Source organism: Carya illinoinensis, chromosome 4 (genome assembly GCF_018687715.1).
Source record: "Carya illinoinensis cultivar Pawnee chromosome 4, C.illinoinensisPawnee_v1, whole genome shotgun sequence".
Lineage (NCBI taxonomy): Eukaryota > Viridiplantae > Streptophyta > Magnoliopsida > Fagales > Juglandaceae > Carya > Carya illinoinensis.
The window spans coordinates 26,469,496-26,479,478 of NC_056755.1; positions in this window are offsets into that span (position 1 = coordinate 26,469,496).

The following is a 9,983-nucleotide window of genomic DNA, read 5'->3' on the forward strand; positions in this document are numbered from 1 at the left end:
TTTAAAAGGCGTGGGCTTTGGGCCGATTATTTGCAATGCACATGCAGGTACACCAAGGTGGTGATTGGCGAGGACTTGGATCAATTTGAATCCACTAATTCACTCAAAGAATGATGAAGAACAAGAATAGAAGTTGTAAGGTCCATATATATAAGTTGATAAAGAATTAAAAAGGAAATTAAGCCTAGAACATGGTTGAGAGATGACTAATCACTTGAAAGTTGATTAATACCCTTAACTCAAGTCAGAAGGTCAACCATGGCGAGATGAGAACCTGTGGGGCATGTGGCACTTCTTGGGCTTGAGGGAAACCGATGACATGGTGTATCTAGGCTACAATTGGAACAATGAAAGAAAATACAGGTTTCTTCAAACCAATTCGTCCAATGCTAGAAACGACCTATGAGGGTTAATCTTGGATGGATTTGATGAGATTTCCCTTGAGAAAATGGTGTAAAGGGTGTGGGCTATGGGCTGATTAGTTGCAATGCACATGGAGGTGCGCCTAGGTGGCGATTGGCTGGGACTTGTGTGTTCCATTGACATTCCTTTTGTTGAAATGTGTTGGATCGAGTCTAATGATTGAGTTGAATTATTGCATTTTTAATGCTTTTGGAACCAATATATATTAATTCTTTCATTACTTTATCATTGGTTTTATATGGAAAAATGAATAAATCAAAATTGTGATTTTAATTGATTAAAAGCATGAATTTCTGCTCTAATTTTATCAACTGCCAATTAATATGGATTATGGTACATTTCGCTCGAGCGGCGGCTTCTGGCCGCTCGACAGAAGTCAGACAGATTCAAACGCTCAACTTCCGCTCGACAGTGGGCTTGAGCAAGATGCGGGAAAAGAGATCGCTCGAGCGGAGGCATTTGGCCGCTCGAGCGAATTCAGGCAGAGTCGAATGCTCGATGTTCGCTCGACAGGCCGCTCGAGCGAACTTAGGCAGAGTCGATTGCTCGATGTTCGCTCGACACTCCGCTCGAGCGAATATCACATTTTTACAGATCAAGGTTCATTCCGCCGTCAGAGTATATATATGTTTTTTTTACATCTTAGGACGACTCATGGCTGGAAAAACTCAGTTTTGGGTAGAGAAACACTGAGAATTCATTTTTCCTTTGATTTTCGTTCAGATTCGAAGAGGAGGATTCATTCAATCGATCATTCACGCAGCTACACAATTTCCACTGGATCATTCACTCACACTGCAGCAGATTGAAGAACTCCTTGAGGGGTCCAATTGCCACTGCAGCTCAGCCTCCTCCACCGCTTCGAATCTTCATCTCCATTCAACTAGTTTGATCTTTTCAATTCCCTACTTGCTATTTCATTTCAGTTTTGAGTTTCTGAATTATTCTAGAGAATTTTGATTTAGATGTTTGAGAAATTTATTTGTTATTCATTCAATTCATGTTATTTATTTTGATCGTTTCGTTAAACTTTCATTTCAGTAGTGATTACAATTACGGTGGTTTAATTTGAGAATTTGTAATTTGAATATAATGATGAACCCTAGAACATTGATTTTTGGGCTTTTCAATTTTAGTGCATGTTTTGTCAATTACTTCCTAATTTAGTTTAATTCTTAATTTAGTTTTATCAATTTCTGAGTTTAATCTATTAGTCCTTTACATTCCGATCCGACAATCAAAATCTAAAAATATGAATCTAGTCCAAGACTAGTGTCCTCTCCCATCCATTGCACATACCATCATTTTATTTTTTCTTTGTGAAGTTTTTCACCTTTTTCAACGAGTTTGATTTCTAAGTAACTTTCCCTGAGGAGACGATCTAGGAATTTATTCCTAATTATTACACGACATCCTCCTGCACTTGGGATAGCTTTAGTGCTACTCATTTTTGAGTGAGTCATCTAATCTTCAAATTCATTCTAGGAAGGATGAAAAATGACAATTAAATTTGTAAGGCCCATTTAAAAAAGGTGAGATAGAACTAAAAGGGAAATTATGTTCAAAACAAGGTTTTGTGATGACTAATCATTTGTGAGTTGATTAAACTTGTGAGTTGATTAATGCCCTTAACTTTATTCAGAAGCCTAACAATGGTGGAATGAGAGAACCTTAGGGCCGTGTGGCACATCGTAGGCTAGAGGAAAACCAATGGTTTGGCGTATATGCGCTACAATTCATGAAAAGACGAGTTTCTTCAAGCCAATTCGTCCAATGCTTGAAATGAACTAGGAGTGTTAACGAGGGATGGATGTGACGAGATTTCCTTTGAGAAATGGTTTAAGAGGCATGGGCTTTGGGCTGATTAGTTTCAATGCACATGCTGGTGCACCTACGTGGGGATTGGCGTTGACTTGGGCTTTGGAACGATATTCCATCTATTGAAATGTGTTGGATGAATTCTAATCCACTAATTCACTCTATGAATGATGAAAAACAACAATAAAAGTAATAAGGTCCGTATAAAAAAGGTGACAATGAATTAATAAGAAAATTAAGCTCAAAATATCGTTTAGAGATAACTAATCACTTGTAAGTTTGTTAATGCCGTCAACTTAAGTTAAAACCTTAACAATGGCAGGTTGTGATCCTGAAGGACACGTGGCACTTCTTGGGCTTGAGGGAAACCGATGGTAGGGCTTAGTTGGGTTACGATTGAAAGAATGAAAGAAGTGACGGGTTTCTTCAAGCCAATTCATCCAGTGCTTGAAGTGAACTACGAGTGTTAAGCAGGGATGGATTTGATGAGATTTCCCATGAGAAAATTGTTTAGAAGGCGTGGGTTTTGGGCTGATTATTTGCAATGCACATGCAGGTGCATCAAGGTGGTGACTGGCGGGGACTTGGATCAATTCTAATCCACTAATTCTCTCAAAGAGTGATGAAGAAGAAGAATAGAAGTTGTAAGGTCCACATATATAAGTTGACAAAGAATTAAAAGGGAAATTAAGCCTAAAACATGGTTTAGAGATGACTAATCACTTGAAAGTTGATTAATACCCTTAACTTAAGTCAGACGCGCAACCATGGCGAGATGAGAACCTGTGGGGCATGTGGCACTTCTTGGGCTTGAGGGAAACTGATTACAATGTGGATGTGGGCTACAACTGGAATAATGAAAGAAAAGACAGGTTTCTTCGAACCAATTCGTCCAATACTACAAACAAGCTATGAGGGTTAATCTTGGATGGATTTGAAGAGATTTCCCTTGAGAAAATGGTGTAAAGGGTCTGGGCTATGGGCTGATTAGTTGCAATGCACATGGAGGTGCGCCTAGGTGGTAATTTGCTGTGACTTGTGTGTTCCATTGACATTCCTTTTGTTGAAATGTGTTGGATCAAGTCTAATCTTCAAATTCACTCTAGGAAGGATGAAAAACAACAATAAAATTTGTAAGGCCCATTTAAAAAAGGTGAGATAGAATTAAAAGGGAAATTATGTTCAAAACAAGGTTTTGAGATGACTAATCACTTGTGAGTTGATTAATGCCCTTAACTTTATTTAGAAGCCTAACAATGGTGGAATGAGGGAACCTTAGGGCGGTGTGGCACATCCTAGGCACGAGGAAAACCACTGGTTTGGCGTATGTGCGCTACCATTCATGAAAAGACGGGTTTTTCAATCCAATTCGTCCACTGCTTAAAATGAACTCGGAATGTTAATGAGGGATGGATGTGATGACATTTCCATTGAGAAATGGCTTAAGAGGCGTGGGCTTTGGGCTGATTAGTTGAAATGCACATGCACGTGCACCTACGTGGGGATTGGCGTTGACTTGGGCTTTTGAACGATATTCCATCTATTGAAATGTGTTGGTTCAATTCTAATCCACTAATTCACTCTATGAATGATGAAAAACAACAATAAAAGTAATAAGGTCCATATAAAAAAGCTGAGAATGAATTAATAAGAAAAGTAAGCTCAAAACATCGTTTAGAGATAACTAATCACTCGTAAGTTTGTTAATGTCAACTTAAGTTAAAACCTTAACAATGGCAGGTTGTGTCCTGAAGGACATATGGCACTTCTTGGGCTTGAGGGAAACTGATGGTAGGGCTTATGTGGGCTACGATTGGAAGAATGTAAGAAAAGACGGGTTTCTTCGAGCCAATTCGTCCAGTGCTTGAAGTGAACTACGAGAGTTAAGGAGGGATGGATTTGATGAGATTTCCCATGAGAAAATGGTTTAAAAGGCGTGGGCTTCGGTCTGATTATTTGCAATGCACATGCAGGTGCACCAAGGTGGTGACTGGCGGGGACTTGGATCAATTCTAATCCACTAATTCACTCAAAGAATGATGAAAAACAATAATAGAAGTTGTAAGGTCCACATATATAAGTTGACAAAGAATTAAAAAGGAAATTAAGCGTAAAACATGGTTTAGAGATCATTAATCACTTGAAAGTTGATTAATACCCTTAACTCAACTCAGAAGCTTAACCATGGCGAGATGAGAACCTGTGGGGCATGTGGCACTTCTTGGGCTTGAGGGAAACCGATGGCATGGTGTATACGGGCTAGAATTGGAACAATGATTGAAAAGACAGGTTTCTTCGAGCCAATTCATCCAATGCTACAAACGAGCTATGACGGTTAATCTTGAACGGATTTGATGAGATTTCCCTTGAGAAAATTGTGTAAAGGGTGTGGGCTATGGGCTGATTAGTTGCAACACACATAGAGGTGAACCTAGGTGGCGATTGGCTGTGACTTGTGTGTTCCGTTGACATTCCTTTTGTTGAAATGTGTTGGATCAAGTCTAATCTTCAAATTCACTCTAGGAAGGATGAAAAACAACAATAAAATTTGTAAGGCCCATTTAAAAAAGGTGAGATAGAATTAAAAGGGAAATTATGTTCAAAACAAGGTTTTGAGATGACTAATCACTTGTGAGTTGATTAATGCCCTTGACTTTATTCAGAAGCCTAACAATGGTGGAATGAGGGAACCTTAGGGTGGTGTGGCACATCCTAGGCACGAGGAAAACCACTGGTTTGGCGTATGTGCGTTACCATTCATGAAAAGACGGGTTTCTTCAAGCCAATTCATCTAATGGTTAAAATGAACTCGGAATGTTAATGAGGGATGGATGTGATGACATTTCCATTGAGAAATGGCTTAAGAGGCATGGGCTTTGGGCTGATTAGTTGAAATGCACATGCAGGTGCACCTACGTGGGGATTGGCATTGACTTGGGCTTTCGAATGATATTCCATCTATTGAAATGTGTTGGTTCAATTCTAATCCACTAATTCACTCTATGAATGATGAAAAACAACAATAAAAGTAATAAGGTCCGTATAAAAAGGCTGAGAATGAATTAATAAGAAAATTAAGCTCAAAACATCATTTAGAGATGATTAATCACTCGTAAGTTTGTTAATGTCAACTTAAGTTAAAACCTTAACAATGGCGGGTTGTGATCCTGAAGGACATGTGGCACTTCTTGGGCTTGCGGGAAACTGATGGTAGGGCTTATGTGGGCTATGATTGGAAGAATGAAAGAAAAGACGGGTTTCTTCGAGCCAATTCGTCCAGTGCTTGAAGTGAACTACGAGTGTTAAGGAGGGATGGATTTGATGAGATTTCCCATGAGAAAATGGTTTACAAGGCGTGGGCTTCGGTCTGATTATTTGCAATGCACATGTAGGTGCACCAAGGTGGTGATTGGCAGAGACTTGGATCAATTCTAATCCACTAATTCACTCAAAGAATGATGAAGAACAATAATAGAAGTTGTAAGGTCCACATATATAAGTTGACAAAGAATTAAAAAGGAAATTAAGCGTAAAACATGGTTTAGAGATCATTAATCACTTGAAAGTTGCTTAATACCCTTAACTCAACTCAGAAGCTTAACCATGGCGATATGAGAACCTGTGGGGCATGTGGCACTTCTTGGGCTTGAGGGAAACCGATGGCATGGTGTATACGGGCTAGAATTGGAACAATGATAGAAAAGACAGGTTTCTTCGAGCCAATTCATCCAATGCTACAAACGAGCTAGGACGGTTAATCTTAACGGATTTGATGAGATTTCCCTTGAGAAAATGGTGTAAAGGGTGTGGGCTATGGGCCGATTAGTTGCAACACACATGGAGGTGCACCTAGGTGGCGATTGGCTGTGACTTGTGTGTTCCATTGACATACCTTTTGTTGAAATGTGTTGGATCAAGTCTAATCTTCAAATTCACTCTAGGAAGGATGAAAAACAACAATTAAATTTGTAAGGCCCATTTAAAAAACGCGAGATAGAATTAAAAGGGAAATAATGCTCAAAACAAGGTTTTGGGATGACTAATTACTTGTGAGTTGATTAATGCCCTTAACTTTATTCAGAAGCCTAACAATGGTGGAATGAGAGAACCTTAGGGCCTTGTGGCACATCCAAGGCTTGAGGAAAACCAATGGTTTGACGTACGTGCACTACAATTCACGAAAAGATGGGTTTCTTTGAACCAATTCGTCCAATGCTTGAAATGAACTAGGAGTGTTAATGAGGGATGGATGTGATGAGATTTCCCTTGAGAAATGGTTTAAGAGGCATGGGCTTTGGGCTGATTAGTTGCAATGCACATGCAGTTGCACCTACGTGGGGATTGGCGTTGACTTGGGCTTTGGAACGATATTCCATCTATTGAAATGCGTTGGATCAATTCTAATCCACTAATTCATTCTATGAATGATGAAAAACAACAATAAAAGTAATAAGGTCCGTATAAAAAAGCTGAGAATGAATTAATAAGAAAATTAAGCTCAAAACATCGTTTAGAGATGAATAATCACTTGTAAGTTTTTTAATGCCATCAACTTAAGTTAAAACCTTAACAATGGCAGGTCGTGATCTTGAAGAACATGTGGCACTTCTTGGGCATGAGGGAAACCGATGGTAGGGCTTATGTGGGTAACGATTGGAAGAATGAAAGAAAATGCAGGTTTGTTCGGGGCCAATTTGTCCATTGCTAGTAATAAGCAAGAAGGGTTCAGTGACTCACTCAAAAATGAGTAGCACTAATGCTATCCCAAGTGCAGGAGGATGTCGTGTAATAATTAGGAATAAATTCCTAGATTGTCTCCTCAGGGAAAGTTGCTTAAAATTAAACTCGTTGAAAAAAATGTGAAAAACTTCACAAAGAGAAAATAAAATGATGGTATATGAAATGGATGGAAAAGGGTACTAGTCATGGACTAGATTCATGTCTTTTAATTTTTGATTGTCGGATTGGAATGTAAAGGACTAATAAATTAAACTAAGAAACTAATAAAACTAAATTAAGCATTAAACTAAATTATAAAATAAATGACAAAACATGAACTGAAAATTAAAAATGCCCAAAACCAATATTCTAGAATTCATCTTTTAAATCACGGATTCTCAAAATAACACATAACAATTGTAATCACTATTAAAAGAAAACTTAAAGAAGTAAGAAAAATAAATAACACGAAATAAGTAAACAGAAACTCAAAAGTATTCTATAAACTTTAAACTGAAGTTAAATAAAATAGGGAACGAAAAGTCTAAATGAAAACTTCCTTTCACTATTCAATTGAAATTTGAAACAAAAAGGAACAATTTCTCACGTATCACTCTTGAAAATTAATCTCTAAACCTTTAATAAAAAAAACTATAACAATTCCTCTGCTCTCCACGTATGATGTTCAGAAAAATCAAAAACAAAAAGCTTAAAACCAAACCTTTCTTGTAATAAATTAAGGTAACACAATTAATTTAGAACTTCTAAAACAATTCTTTATGAAACAAAATAGCACACTTGATTAAAACTTCTAAAACAATTTCTTTTATTGTATGAAACAAATTAGTAATGAAACAAACTAGTAATGAAACAAACTAGTAACTTAATGGAAATTAAGGTATTACACTTAATGAAATACAATTCTAGAACAAATATTAATACACTAAAAAAAATGCTAAAACAACAAAGCTTTGAAACTAAAAGGAGAAACAAAATTTCTTAAAACAAAAAGGAGCTAATTCTTTCAAGTACATAGCAGAAAATTGTGTGTGTTGAGTTGTGTTTTTCTAAGTTTGAGTTGTCCTAGTTGTTCTCTTGTATGCTTCGGAGTGCACCCCTTTTATAGCCGAACCTTGGCTAGTTCATCTCTCATTCAATTGCATTCACACTCAATTTTGCTTTCACACTCAATTTGCATTCACACCTCAATTTGCATTCACACCTCAATTTCGGCCACTTGCATTCCTCTTTAATTGTTTTTTGTGTCTTGCATTGCATTCCTCTTCAATTGCCGTGTCTTCCATTGCATTTCTCTTTTCTTATTTTATTCAATTGGTTTATTAATTCAAACCAAACAACCAAGTCCAACATGCCTAACTTCTTGCCTAACTTCTTGCCTAACTTGTTGACTAACCTGATACCTAACTTCTTGCCTAACTCATACTCGGTTTCTTCATTGTCTCTCCAGCCGACTTCTTCAATTTGTTTCTTCAATCTGTTATTTCAATTTCAGCACACAACAATTCATTCACCTACTGCTTCTAGTCGGTCCAAATAAATTAAATTCATTCCCCCTTCAATCACAATTCACAGCTGACTTCTCTTGTTGAATATGGCACTCTACTTCAAGCATTTCAGTGGAGACCAATTGGTGGACAGCAGCCTTCTTCTTCCTTCATTTCGGCTACCTCTTCCTTTCTTTTCAGAATTTCTTTCACTCACATGCCAAACTCTTTCTATCTTCCTTTATCTCGGCTCTTGTCCAATTCAATGGAAAGGAAGCAGCCTTTGATGACCCTTTCAATGTCAAAACTTGTGGAGACAATTCGGTGGACAGCAGCCTACCCCTTCATCTAATAATTTCGGTGGACAGCAGCTCTCTTTTGATGACTTCATTTCATCACATGTTCCTCAACTTAGTTTAGCTGCACCAACCGATGTAAGTTAAGCCAAACAAGTAGCCTTCCAATTAATGTATAATTTAGGTGGGTTGGAAATGAGTTGGTGGATTTGTGGGGTGATTGTAGCCGTGTATGAGGTTAGATTGAGTTGGGATTGTTTGAATGGTGGGAAAGCTCAAGACAAAGTATGAACAAGGCATGAACATAATTAACCATGGTATGCATGAAAAATGGAGATGGAGAAAAAGAAAACACTCAACAACAAAATAACATAAATGAAAGATTAGCTTTGAGCAACTTCCATTCAAAGATGGCAAGAAGTGCTTCTATCTTTTGAGGTTCATGAATTGAACCCAAAAGATGGAAAGATAGCTCAAGAAACTTTATGAAGAACAAGAAAAATAATGGTACAAATGCAAATGATAATGGAAAGCAAGAAAAATTATGGACTAGAATGCATAGTAATCAATAGTTGGTAGAATTCAAGCATAAATTCATGCTTTTAATCAATTAAAATCACAACTTTGATTTATTCATTTTAACCATTTTTCCATTTAAAACCAATAATAATGTCATGATGAATATAAAATACATTGGTTTTAAATAGTTAAAATGTGCAATATTTTAGCTCAATCATTCAGGTGGGATGCATTTGATGACATTTCACTTGAGAAAATCGTATAAAAGGCCTGGGGCTGATTAGTTGCAATGCACATGGATGTGCACCAAGGGGGCGATTGGCGGGGAGTTGGGCATTGGAATGGCATTCCTTCAATGGAAATGTCGTGGATCAATTCTCCTCCACTAATTCACTCTTAGAATGATGAAGAAAAAGAATAGAAGTTGCAAGGTCCACATATATAACTTGAGAAAGAATTAAAAAGGAAATTAACCTCAAAACATGGTTTAGAGATGACTAATGACTTGTAAGTTGATTAATACCCTCAACTCAAGTTAGAAGCTCAACCATGGGGAGATGAGAACATGTGGGGCATGTGGCACTTCTTGGGCTTGAGGCAAACCGATTGTATGGTGAATGGGGGCTAGAATTGGAACAATGATAGAAAAGATAGGTTTCTTTGAGCCAATTCGTCCAATGCTAGAAATGAGCTATAAGGGTTA